Source organism: Dendrobates tinctorius, unplaced genomic scaffold (genome assembly GCF_039654945.1).
Source record: "Dendrobates tinctorius isolate UK_male_01 unplaced genomic scaffold, ASM3965494v1 ptg000028l, whole genome shotgun sequence".
In the NCBI taxonomy this organism is placed as follows: Eukaryota; Metazoa; Chordata; class Amphibia; order Anura; family Dendrobatidae; genus Dendrobates; species Dendrobates tinctorius.
In genome coordinates this window covers 78,687,585-78,707,601 of record NW_027361696.1, presented here as the reverse complement: position 1 = coordinate 78,707,601, position 20,017 = coordinate 78,687,585, and positions in this window count along the sequence as shown.

Genomic DNA, 20,017 nt, shown 5'->3' with positions numbered 1-20,017 from the left:
GATTGAGGGATCGGTGTTGTCCCTCCTGGGCTGGAAGCCCTGATACCACATGCAACATCTGTACCTGCTGTCATGCTGAGCCACACTCAGGTGGGACAAAGATCAGTTTTGTAGACTACCATTGTCAGAAAAATTTAAGGACACTAACACGGGTAGTTGAGTCCAAGGAAGTGGAGGCCTGACAATCTTGGAGGCCTACTGCTACAGGCAACATGCATGAAGGAGACCCATCCAGGAGTCTACACATTTACAAAAATTAGTGGCAGACACCAACAAAGTGGCATCAATTGCAATAAAGTAGAAATAGTATAGCGTGGACCGACACCAACCCAGCAGATGGAGACTGTAAAGGACAAGGTGGTGGAATCACTGTTCTGTATCCCTCTGAAAGCCTGGAAGGGGCATAACTAGGTGGCCTACCAAATCCCTACTCAGACAACTGGCAGCAGGCAAAAACTGTGACCCCAGGTGGTGCAAACAGGTGTTACCAGTTGCTGCTCAATGGCTGAACTACAGAAAGTGGCAGCTGACCCCTACAGCGGGTAAGCTGCTACTGCCCAAAGAAGGGATGAAAAACGCATGCAGGCACTGTAGGGACTCTAGAACCATGGGTGCAGATGGGACTGACTGAGGAACAGAAATGCACTGGTAGGTGCGTGCTGGACCAGGTCTTAGGCAGATGGGCGCTGGCAGGTGCGATCTGGACCAGCTGATGGACAGAAGGGAGCAGACAGATACCAGAAGACAGGCACAGACAGGTAATAGCAGATGGGTACAGGTTAGACAAGCAGAAAGGTGGACCTGGGGAACCTGACAACTAGCAAGCATGCACGGCAAACTAACAATGTAGCTCAGACACCTCCATATTGGAGAAGAATCCTTAAATAGAAGGTGTCACCCAGATACAGTATAGGTTGGGAATACCTTAGGTTGATGCGTGCGGTCCCTTTAAGAGGAAGGGAATGCTCGCGTGCTCCCACTAAACATAGTTCCCGGTCCTACAACTATACCTTGAACCGACACATAGGGGGTGAGATGAGGAGGTGGTGTATGAGTGGGAGACACTGAATGTCCTGTCTGTTAAATACGAGGAGACCCAACAAAGCAGGTCCTGGAGAAAGAGGAGGACAAACTCGCGTCACTTTCATTTGGCGGTTAGTAAGTCGTTGGTGACTTTAGTCAGGACAGTTTAAGTGGAATGGTGCTGAAGTCAGGTTTTAAGCAGTCAAAGAGGAAGCAAGTGGAGAGGTGGGAGGACAGTTCAAAATGGACGTGTTGTTCTAGTAGTTTGGAGGTATAGGTGAGAAATGATATGGGGCGATAGGTAGACACAGAAGATGGGTCAAAGGTGGGCTTTTTGAGGATTGGTATGATCTGATACAGGTATGTCTCAATCAGGATGGAAGACACCAGTTGTTAGTGACAGGTTGAAGAGGTTGGTTATGCTTGTGATGAAGACTGTGGTAAAGTTTGGAGAAGTCAATTTGTTTTGCTGTAGTCAGAATTTGCGCATCATTTTTACAACTTCTGTTACTGGATGGGCAACTCAGCTCTCTTTCTTTGGCAGCTGTACAATGGTATGCTTTATAGATGAGGGCCAGAAAGAACATGTGCTCCAGTAGATGACTAGCGCTTCATCAAGTGGCCTCTGCTCCTCTTCCTCCACCGTAACATCACACACAGTACAGTCCTCAGTGATGGTACCCCAATTACCCCTTTTTCCCCCACATCACAACTCTCCAAGCACCCAACTGACTGTTGGGAACCACAGATGGCTGAGTCTGCAGATCTCTTCACACATTGTATGCCATGGGAATAGAATGTGTACTCTAATGATTCACAGAGTCAAGAGAAGGAAATCATATGTACCGATGGTCAAATTTTTTCTCATTTTGATCCATGGCCGGACAAAGTTTTGTCCGAGCATAAACCAAACCCTCGTCAACAGACCTTAACCCTATTGGATTAAGGTGATCCATTTGTGACGAGACTCATATTTGAAGCGCCCGTGGACTGTACTGTGCTGTCAAGGTAGGAAGAGGAGGAGGTTGACAATCAGGGCGAGGCATGGGAGAACAGAGAGGATGACGATGAGGTAGTAGATCACACTTGGTGTAAACCCAAAGGCATGCAGCTGAGTAGCTCAGCAGAGGAGGAGGAAGAAGAAGAGGTTACATAGACACAGATTTCTGCAACCATTACAACCAATGCATCCTGAGGCCCAACTCTGACAGTGGACAGCGGTTCTGCAGTTGGCTATCTTGGGGCTTTTTTCAGCCCAGCAAAAATCTAAAAAATCATGTTTTCTGTCAACTTTTTTAAAAACAACCTAGTAGAGTAAAAAAATGAAATAATTTCAGTACTACTTGCATGACCTGGCACATGCACGATTAACATGCATTAATCTGGGAATGTCATTGTGCTAAAATGCAGACTAGCGGGTCTCGCCAACCACCATCCACCCTATCAACCGCATCTTCTGATTCTTCCTCCTCCCTCACCGTGGCAAGTGTTGTCACAGAGGTCACCGGCCGAAGAACACCCACTTGTTTACCCCCGACAGTTGGGGTGATTGAGAGCCTGTCAGCTGATATGGAATTGGTCATGCCTGCTGTTTTTTTGACTGATCTTACATACCAAGCACACCATATCTTTCTCAATCCACCATAACATCCCCACCTGCACCTCACTCACAGTCCAGCAGTTTGTCCTGTTCTCCCTACTCCAACCTCACTCAGCACAGCAGCAAACCCTCGTTTGTGCAGTTGTGCTCATGTAAAAGATTCTTTACTTCTACGCATGGCAAAGTTAACAGCTTGAATTTCACCATCTTCAATCTACTACTACTAATAACCTTTATTTATATATCACAAACACATTCCGCATAGCTTTACGAGTCAGCAGTTCATATAAAACAGTCAAAATTTACCAAGTTTAAGATAATTTAGCAATTAAAGCAAAAATAATGATGACCCTGCTCTTCAGAGCTTACAATCTACAATGAGGTGAGGTGACACCAATTACAGGTGCTTATTTACAATGATGTTACAACCATTTTGAAGAAATGGGAGGTAGATAAAGGCTGCATGAGCTTTTTGGGTACGGTTGAGTTTGATGGTGAATTATGTTCAGAGAAGTATATATATATATAGCTATATAGCTATATAGCTATATATATATATATATATATATATATATATATAAAGGACTTTGATTAGGGAATGTCATAGTCCACCCTAAACAGTTTTTAGGGAGCATCTAAAAATGTCCAAGGTGTGGTTATACTCCTAATTTCATGGGTGACAAAGGGTAAGTGGTGAGTCATCTAGGTAGGAGAATGAACAGAACCGGACAAAGTCCAGATCAGGGGTGTTACCGTCTTTGTGTGTCTCAGAGTTATATGCTCAGAGAGCATATAAATGCATGCTCACTTTGGCCATAAAATATTGAAAGAACCTACAAGAAGCAAAATATCATACACAAAACCCTGCTATAACTAAATAAGTAAAAAGCAAAAGTGCATTTAAATAACACAGGGTTCTTAGTAATATGATTTTTGATTAAAAAAAAAGCATGAAAGCCATCTCACCCTGATCGAGATGGTCCTACACTGTCTAAAATTAAAACCTTACCATGTGTCAAAGTTGACCTCAATGTGTGAATAAGGGAGAACTAAAGCAGTAGACACTAAGGTGTCACTAGACACCAAGTCTTTGAATTCTCAGAGCTTGCGTAACAAACCACTGTATGTAACAAGTTCCTGAAGTGCTTTTGCCTCCTCCACCTCCTCTAGGGCCTCCACCTGCACCCTCAACCTCTGCTTCTGCTTTCCATGCCAAGTTTGAGCAATGGCCGTGTACACTCAACCTGAAGTCAGGGAAGGCCATGTGCAATAACGGTGCAAACCTGGTGGCAGCCCTACGCCAGGCCAAACTTACACATGTGTCTTGCATGGTTCGCATCCTCAACCTGATGGTATAGCAATTCCTTTGCCACTGTCCCAGCCTGTATGCGCTGTTGCAGAAAACACCATTCTACTTCAGTTGGTATAGAGATCTTTTGGACTACTAGTTAACTGGTTGATATGCAATATGACCACACCGTGGAATTAAACTCTGCACATGTTGAAGTGAATGTGGCAACAGCGGAGAGACCTGGTGAAGGATGACATTTTTCATAGCCTGCCACCACACAGTACGGAATTGATGCAATTCACACTTGCGTACTGGATACAGATGAAGGACCTCTGCACCCTTCTGTACTTTTTCTTAATGAATACTAAGATGGTTAGCGGTGATGATGCTGTCATCAGCATCCCTATTACTGTTGTCTACATGCTGGAGCACACTTTAAACAGTGTGGGTGAGCAGGTGGTGGTGGTGGTCCTGGGGGAAAAGGAGGAAGCAGAGGATACGTTTAGGGTTAACAATATCTATAAGTTCAGGTCTGTTGTCTCACAGACCTTTGCCATGGGAGGAGCAAATGGAGAAGGACCATGAAAAGGATGAGAAGGAAGAATTGATGGATGCGCAACAGTTAAGAGATAAAGACTATAATGATTCCCTCTATGTTGTCTGTGGTTGTCAGGAGGGGATGGAGGAAGAAAGCTTGAGTGTTGTACCACTACCAACACACTGTGGAGTTGGACCTCATGAAAGAGACCGACCCATGAGCGCCATCTTGCAGCACTAACTGCAACATGATTGCTACCCGTATAATTATGATTCCAAATACTGCTGACTACTGGGTTGCCAGTGTGTTCTATTCACAAGACAAAAGTAAATTTTGCCTGTTGCTTCCCCCACTTGAAAGGGACGTGCCCATGCTGCAGTATCAAATCATGCTGAAAGATAATCTTGACAGTATTTTTCCCCAACACAGCAGTGTGACACACAGTTTGAATCACATTGATAGCCTTCCAACCACAGAAATGTTCAGACATTATCAGTCTTGCAGCACTGTAGTCCTGTGTCACAATCCCACCAAGGACAGCATCTGCAAAGAGTTTGTAAGGTCTACTCTTGTTTGCGAGGGTTTTTCTCTCAGTAATTATTTTTCTACCCACACTACAGACATACAGATAGTAAATTTAGATTGTGAATCCCAATGATGACAGTGTCAGTAATGTCTGTAAAGCAAATGTTGAATTATTGGCGCTATATAAGTGATAAACCCCCCCCCCAAATTGAAAGTGATGCTCAGCCACACTCAGGTGGCACACATATCAGTTTCGTAGATTACTAATTTCAGACAAATGTAAGGATAGAAACACAGGTAATTGACTCAAATACTGTGGAGGATTGCCGGTATCAGAGGCCTACTGCTACAGGCAGCACACATGAAGAAGAACCAGTGGCGTAGCTAGAGCTTTTGCCGCCCGGGGCTGTTCCCGAATTTGCCCCCCCCCCTGGCTCAATACACACAAAGGTTACCAAAAAATAGTCAGGACAACGCGCACAGGAAAAAAACTCTTTATTGTTTAACTGAAACTTTAAATTGTCACTTTGGGAGTAAAGTTGATTTCAATTGTTCTAGAATCTTACTTTTCTTGCCTTTTTGTTTGCAAAATCGTTGACAACATCATCAAAGTCTATTTTTTCACTCAGCTGATGTTCAATAGACGGAATGGCCATATTTCCTAAACGCATGGCGCTCATTGTGGATCTGAGGTAATTTTTAATCAGCTTTAACTTAGAAAAACTCCTCTCACAAGTGGCAACACTTATAGCAATAGTGAGAAAAATTCGAAGGAGTATCACAATATTTGGAACTGAGTTCTCTAGACTATATTTTACAATAAACTGCAACAGTTCAAGGGGACTGTCCTGCTTCCATGTCTCTTTTTTGTCTTGTGTAACAGCAACAGAAAGAAAATTTTTAAGCCTTTTTCTCTCAATGAGGAACTCTTCCTTATTAATATCATCGTGATCTTGATTTAGCTGACACTCATACTTCTTGTCCAAAAGGTGTGATGGAGTAAGGAAGGCATATTTTCAGTAAGAGCATGAAGCTATTTAAATCTTGTTGTGATCTCCTGGATCACTCTGTCCAACGAAAGGTACATTTCTCTCATCAACTCCATTTCATACGGCAATTCAGCGTCTTGTGATTCTTCACCTGCCATCCTTTTCTTCTTTCTAGAGCGGCGATCCATATCTATTCCCAAATCTTCACAAATTTCTTTTGCATAAGCTACTGAATGCTTAACTAATTCCTCTCTGTTTTCAGTTAAAAATGCTTTTAATGCTCCAAGTTTTGTGTCACATTGTTGGATATTTAATCCTTTGGTCTGTAGGTAGACCTGGTGTCATTAATTTCTTTAAGCACAGATTCCCACAGGCCAAGAAAGCACAGGAAGGAAAAAGATTGTAATGCAACAAGCAACACGCCAGCATCTGACCTGGTAACTCTATTTTCTTCTTCACCAGTTAAATGTTCTACAGCCTGTAAAATTTTGGAGTAACTTTTTTTTACTGCACTCACAGCATCTCCCCGTGCACTCCACCGAGTTTCTAATACACGCTTGACACTTTGACCAGTGACTGAAATCAGAACATCCCAGCAATGGGTGGAAGAAGAAAAAAATGTGAACAAACGCTCCACAGTTCCAAAAAATGTAACCGAACTCAGTGCAACAGAAGCTGCATGTACACCTGCCAAATTCAGAGAGTGATTTGTACATGCAACAAATTCAGCTTTTTTGTCTATTTCCTTGATGCGTCTCTGAATGCCAGTATGTTGACCAGCCATTACAGCAGCATTATCATATGCTTGTCCTCTACAATTTTGTATGTCAATTCCGTATTTTTCTAATTGTTGCAAAATCATAGTTGAAATACTCTCTGAAGTTTTACCTTTTATTTCAATGAAATCAACAAATGATTCCACAACCTTCACTTCATTTCCATTGATCATAACGTAGCATAAAACTTGGCACATTTGATCCTTATGAGAAATATCAGGGGTGCTGTCAAATATCATAGAGAAATGCTTTGCTAATTTTACTTGCTCCTCAACTTTGCTTCTTACTTTCCCCCCCAAAATTTCTATAAACTCATTCTGAATTGTAGGAGACAAATATGATGTAGAAAACTTTTTTCCCAACTTGATTCTTAGAATATGTTCACGTAGCACTGGATCATATTTCGCCAACAAATGAACTAATTCTAAAAAATTTCCCTTATTTCCACTTGATTCAGGTTCGTAATCAGTCTCATGATGAATTACTTCTCTGTGACCCCGTAAAGCCAAATTTTGTTTAGCTAGGAATCTAATGATTTCCAACAATCTTGAAAGTATCTTCCTCCACTTCTTCACATTATTTTCTACTTCTTCCTGTACTTTTTTATCAATTGTTACACCACGTTGGAGTCTAATTTCCAACTCCTTCCATTTTGTGAAACATTCTACATGGGCCACACTAGATTCATGGTTGTATACTTTAGGAATAAGTTTCCACCATGTGTTGAATCCATTCACTGAATCAAAATTAGACTGACTTGTTTCTGCATCTGCAAATAGTCTGCAAAAAAAGCAGTAAAGGGCTTTTTTGAAAGGAGAGTACAGCAACCATGACCTCAACATTTTTTTATTATTTGGCAGAGTTTTAAAAAAACAGGTGCATTTAAGTTTTCTGTTTTGTCCTTTGATTGATACACCCTCACAAACCACTTCAGCAAAGTCTGAGTCTAGATGCTGAACCACTGATGCACCTTGACGTACCAGTAAGATCCTTGTATCATTATTAATTTTACTTGGCCAAAGACCAACATCTTTTAAGTCAATAGCAGGAATATTTTGATCATCACACTCCTCATTGGTTCCTGAAGTTGAAGGAGCACTTGTGTCTAATGCTGTGAATTTAGGAATCTCCTCAGCAACAGGAGTAGTGGTATCGCGGCTGAGATATTTTAGTAGTGCACCTTCATTTTTTTCAATTCTTCCTCCTTAGCCTTTTTCTTTTTTCTAAACATTGCACCACTTTCTTTTCTTCGCTTCATTTTATCTAAGCCTAACAAAATAACAAAAAAACAAAGTAAGGTTAGACCGGGGCCCGGGCAGTGCCAGTGCCCAGGCCACCAAGATGGCACTCCTGCAGCTGGCAAGAGAGCGGGACAGGTTGCAGACACTGACTCCAGCATTCCCAGAATGACGTCACTTTCTGCCTACGTCTGGGTGCTGCTACACATAATCCAGCCCTAGCCCTCCCACCAAATGACCTATCGTCCCGGCAGCAGAGTACTTGGTAAAGCCTGTTCGCTGTAAAGGAGTTGGAGCCTGCCACTCACATTTCTGAATAAATGCGCTGTGTCAGACCACGTTGTGGCTTTAGCCGCATCTGACACACGGCAAACCGGAAGTAACTCGGCTTGCCGTTTGCCGGAGCAGACAGGATGGAGACTGATCCTGTCTGCTGGGAATACCCCTTTAATCTCTGTGTACAGAAATCTATGCATTTTTTATAGCCTAAAACGTACACCAAAATAACAGCGTGAACCCAGTCTTTGTGACTTTTCTATGTCCCTTGTACCTTTATAAATCCCTATAAAGAAATCTTTCAGAAAACGACAATTACAGAATTTCAGAACTGTACAATACCAGAAAGTAAAGGTCTGCTTCCTGCACGGTGCACCCCCTAAACACACACCAAGAATTACACAGCGCTGCTGGTTAGCCTTACAGATAGTAAGAGTAGAATGAACATGTGGAGTATTCTCTTTTTTAGTCACTGTGTCACCCTCTGCATTATTTGCACACTTTTTACCTGCAACTCTAGAACTCACTAGTTAGGAAGAAGGAGCCGAACTGGAGCCGAACTGCCAACTGCCGCCCGCCTCACACACTCTGCCGTCGCGTCGTTCGGACCACCCACTTCCCCGCAAGCTCCTTCATACCGCCAGAGCGGTGCGGTGGGGGGCGGGGCCTGTCACAGGACGCTTACAAACTGTCTGCCCAGGAGCCGGATTGTAGTTGGATCGTGAATGCGGACCGCAGCGGACGGCTTCCTACATCTTCCCGCTAGGCGCCCCTGCTCCCGGGACTAACTTTAATTAAATAGAAAAAAAAAATTTGCTGCACCACCGGCGGCCCGCCCCCCGCACTGTGCCGCCCTGGGCGGCCCGGCCCCCCCCCCTTCCTACGCCTCTGAGAAGACCCAATGCGGAATCTACACAATTGCAAAAATTGGTGTCAGACACTAACAAAGTGACATCAATTTTGCCACAGTAGAAATAGTATAATAGGGACCGACAAGTCTTCCACTACACCCAACCCAGCAGATGGACATGTAAGCAGGACTGTTCACATTTCCACAAATTATTGTTAACATCTCCAGCAACAGAAGAACCAGCAGGCACATAAGCCCCACTAAAGATATCAGAGACTGCAATTACGCAAGAACAATACAGCACACTAAAAACTACAACATCCAGTAAAAGAAATTGTCAGTTGTCTTTGGATAGGACGTCGCGTTAGTGGTTCACCAGTGCTTTCAGAATCTTTAACACCTACCCCACATACACCTCGAACACAAAGCCTAATCCCGATTTCTCCACGACTTTGCTTTTTTGCTTTTTCCCAGACATGTTGCTCAGATAGTGTGCTAGGAGTGATTTACCACGTTACTCACAGCAGAAAAAATTGTTTCAGTGTCGATGAGGTCTGTATGATAAAGATCTGCTCCAAAAAATTTCAAAGTGAGTTGCCCCCTACTGTATGACATAAGTAACAGATTTTTTTGCTTTTTTTGGTGTGGATGAGGCCTGTATAACATTGACTAGATGCTCCAAATAAGCGTCTGCATGACTTAGTAACAAAAATTTTTTTGGGGCCTGTCGATCATGCCTGTATAACATTGACTAGATGCTCCAAACAATTTCCAACTGAGATATCTCCTTCTGTATTCAGTTAGTAACATAAAATACATTTTTGTAGTGTGTAAGAGGCCTGTATAATCTAGAAGATTGTCCGTGGCGTTGGAACGCCCTCTTTCCTACAGTTGCTTCTGGTAAGGTGCAGGTTTACTGGAGAAATATGGCTAATGTGTCGTTACATGAACTGATCAGGAAAAGGGCCATGACGACGGCGGAATGGGAACGTACAACAGGATCAATAACAGGGTGGCTATGGGAAGTATGACAACAAGGATCCAGCCTACAACTATTACTCATCTAGCCAACACCAATTAACAGAGAGCGTTTGATGCTCATCAGAAGATAGGTATAACAGATGCGTGTCTCAAGTTAGGTATAAAAGATGCCCATGAGAAATTGGATGCCAAAGATGCACATAATATGGAAGATAGGCTCCAAACAATTTCAAAGTAAGATGTCCCTTACTGTATGATGTTAGTAACAGAAGAACTTTTTTGGGACTGTCGATAAGACCTGTATAAGCTTGACTAGATGCTACAAACAATTTCAAAGTGACATGTCCCCTACTGTATGACGTTACAAACAGAAGAATTTTTTGGGGACTGTCCATTAAGGCCTGTATATCATTGACTAGATGCTCCAAACAATTTCAAAGTGAGATGTCCCCTACTGTATGACATTAGAACCAGAAGAATTTTTTTGGGGGCCTGTCGATTAAGGCCTGTATAACATTGACTATATGCCCGAAACAATTTCAAAGTGAGATGTCCTCTACTGTATGACATTAGTAACAGAAGAAGTTTTTGGGGCCTGTCGATTAAGGCCTGTTTAACACTGACTAGATGCTCCAGACAATTTCAAAGTAACATGTCCCCCCTACTGTATGACGTTAGTAGCATAAGAATTTTTTTTGGTCCTCACCAATTACCACAGAGCATTTGATGCGCTCGTCAGAAGATAAGTGTAACAAATGCGTGTCTCAAGCTAGGTATAAAAGATGCCCGTGAGAAATTGGATGCCAAAGATACACATAATCTAGAAGACAGGCTCCAAACAAAAGGCCTGTATAACATTGACTAGATGCTACAAACAATTTCAAAGTGAGATGTCCCCTACTGTATGACATTAGAAACAATAATTTTTTTGGGCTTGTTGATAAGACCTGTATAACATTGACTAGATGCTACAAACAATTTCAAAGTGACATGTCCCCTACTGTATGACATTACTAACAGAAGAATTTTTTTGGGCCTGTCAATTAAGGCCTGTATAAAATTGACTAGATGCTCCAAACAATTTCAAAGTGAGATGTCCCCTACTGTATGACATTAGTAACAGAAACATTTTTTGGTGGCCTGTCAATAAGGCCTATATAAGATTGACTAGATGCTCAAAACAATTTTATTTATTTATTTTTTTTTTTATCCAATAAATTTTTATTGAAATTTTCAAAGACAGAAATGATCTTACAGAAGAAAATCAAAGATCATAATATAGACAGACAGAAATGCAAACAACAATAACAATAACAATATCAGACAATGAGACCGTAGGAAAAGGAAGGGAGGGGGGGGATCCGGTAAGACTCAAGAAATCCTAATCCGATCCGATGTATAGACTAAGTACTAAACTTTATGGGAGATGCCAAGGGGTGGGAAACCCAACCCGCCCAGTTCTTCTGTCTCTGACCCCTGCATCTAGTGAAAGAAAGTACTCATGATGAAATGTTGAGTTAAGTCTGACCACCAACTCCGCGAGGGTAGGCGGGAGCGGGGCCTTCCATTTAGCAGCGAGGCTAATCCTAGCAGCCATCAATATATTCGAGACCAAGGGTACGAATTCTAGGGGAAGTGTTTCGATACCAATGTTTAGAACTGCCAGTTGAGGAGATAGAGGGAAATCAATACCCGTCACAGATTTAAGTAAGTTTGAGACACCTAACCAAAAGGAGGTCAAACTAGGACATTTCCACCACATGTGAGCCAAAGTACCTCTTCCTCCACACTGTCTCCAGCACAAAGGGGAGAAATTCTTTCCAAATTTAGATAAAGTAATCGGGGGATAGTACCATCTAAGATGAATCTTTTTTAGTGTCTCAAGGTGATTGATACATTTAGATGCCCGCTGTATTGCTTTTATTCCCGCTCTCCACTCTTCATCCGAGGCGTGAAAAGATAAATCCTCCTCCCAACGCGACATATAAGTTGGTCTTATAGGAAATAAAAGGTTATTACAAGCTTTATATATAGCAGATAATCCCTTGTACTGGTGAGGGTTGGATAGGAGAAATTTTTGAAAAGAAGAGGGGCATACAGGTAATAAGGGGAAGGAGAGGCGGTGTATTGATAATAATAAATGTTTCACTTGGAAGTGTTGGAAACCCGCTTTCTCTATACCAGAGAAGTTCGAGCATAATTTGGAAAAGGACGAGAAGGTACCCTCCCACAACATATCTCCCAGTGAGTGGATACCAGCCTTCATCCAGGGAAGGAGATCAATATAGGGTATGTGAAAGGACAGGGCCTTGATATTTATCAGGCTCGGCGGCAGTGAGATCCAATCCCCCACCACTCGCCTCCAACCTACAAGGGTGGCCTGCATTGTAATTAGCGGAGGGGAATAAGGCGTCGGCCGGAGCGATTTTGCCTCTAGTAGGCACCGTAATGAGGACCCTTCGACAAAGCTCGATTCTATCTGTATCCAGCCCAAATTCTCAAGCGGGGTTGACCACCACTTTTTCACCGCTTCTAAAACAGCAGCCTTATAATACCCGGCTATGTAGGGAACTCCCATGCCACCTTCCGTATATGGAAGATACATAATTTTACCCGCTACTCTAGGGTTTTTATTAGCCCAGATATATCGGTTAGTAATATTTTGGAGTTTAGTGAGGAATTTGGAAGGAATTACAATAGGGAGGGAACTCAAATAATAAAGAATTTTAGGTAGAAGAAACATTTTAAAGGCTTGGACTTGGGCTATCCACGAAAAACCATGTAAAGGGTGTCTAGAGATTTCGGAATTTAGAGCTGAGACCAAGTTTCCCATGTTAGTTGAGGCGATATATTTTGAGCGGGTAAGGGTTATACCTAAGTATGGAATTCCGTCATCCCGCCATGTAAAGGGGAGTTCTGTTTTCAGTCTCTCTTGAAGCGGCGAAGGGACTGCTATGGGAAAAATAAGAGACTTAGTCGCATTAAGTTTATAAAAGGAAATTGCTGAGAATAAGGACAGAGAAGTCATAACAGCCGGTAAAGATTTATGCAAGTTAGTACAAGTGATAATAATGTCATCTGCATATAAGCCAATCAAATGGTGGTGTGAACCTATATGATAACCTGAAATATTTCTGTTAGATCTTATGGACTCAGCCAGGGGTTCTATAGCCAAAGAAAATATAATCGGTGACAGGGGGCAACCCTGACGGGTTCCGTTAGTGATCTGGAAGGGGGAGGACAAAAAACCTGAAGATAGCACCCTAGCATTAGGGTTAGAGTATAACGACAGGATAGCCGACAATATTGGGCCATCAAAACCGAACTTTTTAAGGACAGAGCTAAGGTATCCCCAATGTACCCTGTCAAAAGCCTTCTCTGCGTCCAATGAGAGAAGCACACCGGGGACACCCATCTTTTCAGCCACATCAATAACATCAATCATACGTCTAGTGCCATCTCCAGCCCTCCTACCGGCCACAAAACCCACCTGGTCTGGATGAACCAGGGACGGGGTAATTACATTCAATATAGATGCCAATAATTTAGAAAAAATTTTTACATCACAGTTCAGTAATGAGATGGGACGATAATTTCCCGGGTCCTCTGTAGATTTACCTGGCTTGGGTATAGTGACAATGGTAGCCTGAAGGGAGATAGCAGAGACCGACCCAGACCTTTGCCACGAGGAGAAAGTACGGAGGAGGTATGGGGCAAGAACAGAAGAAAAACGTCTATAATAATCGTTAGGAAGTCCATCTGGACCTGGGGCGGAATGAAGTTTAGTAGTTTTTATAACCTGCTTTATTTCAGATAAAGAGAAAGGAGAGTTAAGGGCCTCAAGTTGGGTCTGCGACAATTTTGGGAGAGAGATGGAATCTAGATAGGTTTGGATATCTGTCTGTGATGGAAGCGGGGTATTCACATCTCCCTCTAAGTTATATAACTTAGAATAAAATTGTGCAAATACCTCAGCTATAGCGATGGGGTTACGTATAAGGGTTCCGGAATGATCTCGCAAGGCCTCAATATGAGCTAACCTTTCCCTCTTTTTGATACGTTTAGCAAGTAATGGACCCGCTCTGTCCCCCATTGCATAAAAAGAAGTTTTCATTTTCCTCAAATACTTCTCATGCTGATCTAATAGAAAGGACCTGAGTTGTGAACGGGTTAAGGCCAGTTGTTTAGAGACCAAAGGGGACGGGTTAAGCTTGTTAATGCGTTCCAGCCGTTGCAAATCAGCCACTAAGGTCGCTGTAGTGTGCTCACGCTCTCTTTTAAGTTGGGATGCTCTTTGTATAAAAAGGCCTCTAACAAAAGCCTTGTGGGCTTCCCATATAGTTTCATCAGAAACTGACTGATTATCATTGATGGAGAAGTATTCCGCCAGCTGCGCCTCCACATCCGTCCCCACCTCCTGCCTAGTTAAAAGAGAAGGATTTAGTTCCCATTGCCAGGGAGTCCGTGGCCGAAACCCCACAGATATTTCCAAACTGACAGGAGCATGGTCTGACCAGGAGATTGTTCCCACCTCCGCCGAAACACATGCCGGGAGAGTTCCGCTGTCAACTAGGAAGTAGTCAATTCTGGAGTAAGAGCTGTGTCTATGGGAAAAGAAAGAAAAATCCCTCTCTGTAGCATGTAAGTATCTCCAGACATCATGTAAATGCTTTTCCAAACAGAGAGAGCTCAGTTCACCTCGACCCACTTTTGAGCGCGGTGAACAGTCTAAATCCCTTGAAGGGACAACATTAAAGTCACCACATATAATAACTCCGCCTCTAGCCTCCACCTCCACAACTTTTAACAATTCTCTCATAAATTTCACAGGGGAGAGGATAGGGGCATACACATTAACAATAGAATATGCTGAACCATCTATAACACAATTCAGAATAATAAATCTCCCTCCCGGGTCCGCAATCTCATTGAGGAGTTGAAAAGGAGTATCCTTTTCAACAAAGATACAGACACCAGCTTTTTTTGAAGTATTATTGGCAAAGAAGGCCGTGGGATACATGAGACTACGGACCCGGTGGTTGTCCCCTTCGAGCATATGGGACTCCTGTATACACAATACATCTGCTTTATTTCGGCGAGCCTCCTCCCACAACATAGAGCGTTTAAATGGCGAGTTAAGCCCCCTGACATTTAAAGAAACAAGTTTCATTGTCATGTGTAAAAAAGGTTTCGAAACTGTGGAGAACACGTCTCACCAGACACACCCAGGGATGACAAAAAGGGATACACATCAAAATGAGGGAAACAAGTAAACAGACAATAAAAAGAACATCTATGTAAACGTAACAGGCAGTATGAATACTGCAATGGGGCAGATAAACAGCATCAGGAGAGGAAAAAAGGGAAAACCAGGTCCCTTTGAATACACCATTCTCCCACGCTGCATCAGGGAAAGAAAAGCCATCTGCAGACAGAGGCCACAAGAAGAATTTAAGGCTGTGTGCCACCTAGAGTAGTTTTAGGAAGGTCAACCTGCCGTCTCCCAGTCCGCTCTTACTCTTCTCGAAGGCTGTACTCGGCCAGGTTGTGGACTACCCCTCTTTGGGGAGACCAGTAGGTTCCAATCACGAAGTGCTTGTTCCAGCTTTTTAGGTGAGTGAAAAACGTATCTTGTCTCCATATGCACAAATCGGATCTTCACCGGAAAACCCCAGTTATAAGGAATGCTATTTTCTCTTAACACCTTACACAGGGGCGCAAACTCTCTTCTTCTGGCTAAGGTCCCTGCCGAGAGATCCGGAAAAACAGCAATTTTTGAAAAGGGCTCCAGAAGGGTTCTCTGATCTCTCATTGCATGCATGAAATCTTCCTTTACCCTAAAAGAGTGGAGACAGGCAAGCACATCCCTGGGAAGAGATTGATTAATGTGAGAGGGTTTGGGCACCCGGTGAATCCTTTCTATTCCCAGGGGCCTGGATTGAGCATCAGGGAGAACCTCTTTGAGAAAGGCCGTAAAGTGATCAGACAGATCAGCCTCTTTAACAGTCTCAGGAATACCACGAAGTCTTAAGTTACATCTGCGGGATCTGTCCTCCAAATCCCATAGTTTAAGTTGCTGGGTCGAAAAACGTTCCTCTAGGGCAGAGTAATCATCAGCCAGGACATTATGAGCAGTCGCATATTCCACCATTTTCTGCTCAATATGGTCTGTGCGGTCACCCAGGGAAACAATGTCTTGCCTAAGCTCCCCAATCATACCTTTCATATCGTCATGGAGAGCCTTCCTGAGTAGAGTTGAGCGAAACGGGTCGAAAAAATTCAAAAGTCGCCGACTTTTGGCAAAGTCGGGTTTCATGAAACGAAACCCGACCCTAGGATGAGGTCGGCCACGAGGTCGGCGACTTACGCGCCAAAGTCGCGTTTCAAAAGTTTGTTTTGCGCTCTTTTTCAGCCAATCAGGATCCATGGACACTGTGGGCAACGTGATGACCTAGGCACGGGTCACCACCATCTTTCAGAAGGGCATGCAAGTGATTGGCTTGCTTTGGTGGGCGTCACAGGGGGTATAAAAGGGCGTGCACGCCGACCGCCATCTTACTTCTGCCGATCTTAGTATAGGGAGAGGTTGCTGCTGATTCTGTAGGGAGAGCGTTAGGCAGGAAAGAAGACAAAAAAACTGCTTCTGCTGCTAGCGATTTGGCCTGCACAACACACAAGTCACTGTGTGTGCAGTGCAAGGGGAGGCTATATTGTGGTGTATCAGTGGTGTTGGTTGTTGGGCTGCCTTTTAAGGCTTCCTGACACGCTGGCATTGCTGTTTACCCACTGCTCCGCAAACTGCTTTTTTAAAAGCAATCCAATCTCCCTTATCCTCTAGTCACTTTTGTCACAGCTGTGCCATCGAGCATGTCACATAGCGCTCAGATATCAGTGGGCCTCACACAATCCACAAGTGTCCAGTGTCCAAAAGTGTACGCAGAGATTCAAAATCTCCATTATCCTCTCGTCACTTTGGTCACAGGCAGCTGTGCTATCGAGCGTGTCACATAGCGCTCAGATATCAGTGGGCCTCACACAATCCACAAGTGTCCAGTGTCCAAAAGTGTACGCAGAGATTCAAAACCTCCATTATCCTCTCGTCACTTTGGTCACAGGCAGCTGTGCAATCGAGCGTGTCACATAGCGCTCAGATATCAGTGGGCCTCACACAATCCACAAGTGTCCAGTGTCCAAAAGTGTACGCAGAGATTCAAAATCTCCATTATCCTCTCGTCACTTTGGTCACAGGCAGCTGTGCCATCGAGCGTGTCACATAGCGCTCAGATATCAGTGGGCCTCACACAATCCACAAGTGTCCAGTGTCCAAAAGTGTACGCAGAGATTCAAAATCTCCATTATCCTCTCGTCACTTTGGTCACAGGCAGCTGTGCCATCGAGCGTGTCACATAGCGCTCAGATATCAGTGGGCCTCACACAATCCACAAGTGTCCAGTGTCCAAAAGTGTACGCAGAGATTCAAAATCTCCATTATCCTCTCGTCACTTTGGTCACAGGCAGCTGTGCCATCGAGCGTGTCACATAGCGCTCAGATATCAGTGGGCCTCACACAATCCACAAGTGTCCAGTGTCCAAAAGTGTGCGCAGAGATTCAAAATCTCCATTATCCTCTCGTCACTTTGGTCACAGGCAGCTGTGCCATCGAGCGTGTCACATAGCGCTCAGATATCAGTGGGCCTCACACAATCCAAAAGTGTCCACTGTCCACAAGTGTGTGCAGAAATTCTAAATCTCCCCTGTCCTATAGACACCTTGTACCTTGTTTTACATTACTATATAGTTTGTTGGATTTTGTCTACATTTCTACCAAAAATGAGGAAGGCTGGTGGAAGAGGCCGTGGAATTGGGCGGGGGTTGGCAGCTGGTAATGATGGTGTTGGTGGTGGATCTGATGGTAGTGGCAAGAGCAAAATAGGACCGAATGCAGGAGGTGCTGACCCTGCGTCATCGTCTGGCTACATAAGGCCTCGAACGCTTAGTTTTCTAGGATTTGGCAAACCGCTTTTAAAGGCAGAGCATCAGGAAAAAGTTTTGTCTTACATTGCTGACTCAGCCTCCAGCTCTATCGCCTCCTCTTCTTCAGTTGTAAAAAGTAAAAGCACTGAGTCGTCATTGGAGGCTCATGTTCATGAACCACACCTTTCCTTGTGTCCTTCACCCCAACCAAGATTCAAGGATGACGCAGGCCATACTACTGATTACTCCATGGAGCTGTTTTCACATACCATGCCTGGATTATAAAGTCAAATGGTGAATTACCCAGGCCAAGATGAATCTGACATGGAGTGCACTGATGCACAGCCGCTGATGGATGATTCTGCTGGTACATTCACTCAGAGCACTACATTGTCCTCGCAGTGTACAGAGCCAGATTTTGACCCTGATGAGACTCAGGTGCCCCTTCCCGCACACTATACCACCATACACGGTGACACAGAGAAAGGTGCACATGACATAGAAGAGGAGGTGATGGATGACCCAGTTGTTGACCCAGATTGGCATCCATTGGGGGAAGAGGGTGCTGCTTCCAATAGCTCAGATGAGGAGCATCCACAGCAGACATCGACATCGCAACAGCTGTTATCTGGCAGGCACTCCAAAGACAGGTTCCAAACATCAAAAGAGTTGCTGGACAGCTTGTCCAGAGGGTCAAAAGATCACAGCGTGCTAGGCCGCAAAATGTCTGCCAAAGTAGGAAGAGTGCAGTGTGGCACTTTTTTGAACAAAATCCTCATGATCAGGCCAAGGTTATCTGTAAGAAGTGCGCAAAGACCTTTAGCCGAGGGAAAAATCTGAAAAATTTGAATACCAGTTGCATGCTTAGACATTTAACCAGCATGCACTTGCAAGCGTGGACACAACACCAAACCTCAAGTGCCACATGTGCAACTGATCACAACGAAGGTAGTCAGCAACGCTACATTGTTTCCCCCACTGTAAGCCCACCGGTTAGCACAGCAGCAAATGTTGAGGTGTCGTTGCAAGGCCACAGCAGTCAGGGAATCCCACTGTTATATCAACGAAAGACTGATTCTAGGCCATCAGAAAGAACACCAACTCCATCACCATCATCAACCCTCTCTCAGTCCGCCCTGTCCACCGCTACTTCCACCATATGCAGCTCTCAAGTCCAGCTCACCCTCCCAGACACTATGAGTAGGTCAAGAAAGTACTCAGTCTCTCATCCGCGTACACTGGGTTTGAACGCCCACATTGCCAAACTAATCTCGTTTGAGATGATGCCCTTTCGGTTGGTGGAAAGCACAGCTTTCCGCGAACTCATGGCCTATGCAGTACCACGCTATGACCTACCCAGTCGCCACTTCTTCTCTCGCAAAGCCATCCCAGCCCTCCACCATCATGTGAAAGACCGCATTGTCCATGCACTCAAGCAGTCAGTGAGCGGAAAGGTGCACCTCACAACTGATGCATGGTCCAGTCGGCTTGGCCAGGGCCGTTACGTGTCCATCACTGCGCACTGGGTTAATGTGGTGGATGCAGGGTCCACAGGGGACAGCGGTGGTGGGACAGTGCTGCCTAGCCCACGGTATAGGAAACAGTTGGCTGTAGGCATTCGACCCTCCTCCTCCTCCAGAAGCGAAAGCTCGTCCACAGAGCGCAGTCGTACGAGTACTCCATCTGCAGCTGCCACTGTTGCACACGATGTGTCCCCCTATCGAGCAGCTAGTGGAAAGCGTCAGCAGGCTGTGTTGCAGATGATGTGTTTGGGCGACAGACACACCGCCGAGGTGCTGGCCGAGTACTTGAAGCGACAAACTGAGTCATGGCTGGGCAGTGTACATCTTGAGGCAGGCAAGGTAGTTAGTGATAACGGCCGTAATTTTGTGGCAGCCATAGCCCTTTCAAAACTCAGCCACATACCTTGCTTGGCTCACACCTTGAACCTGGTGG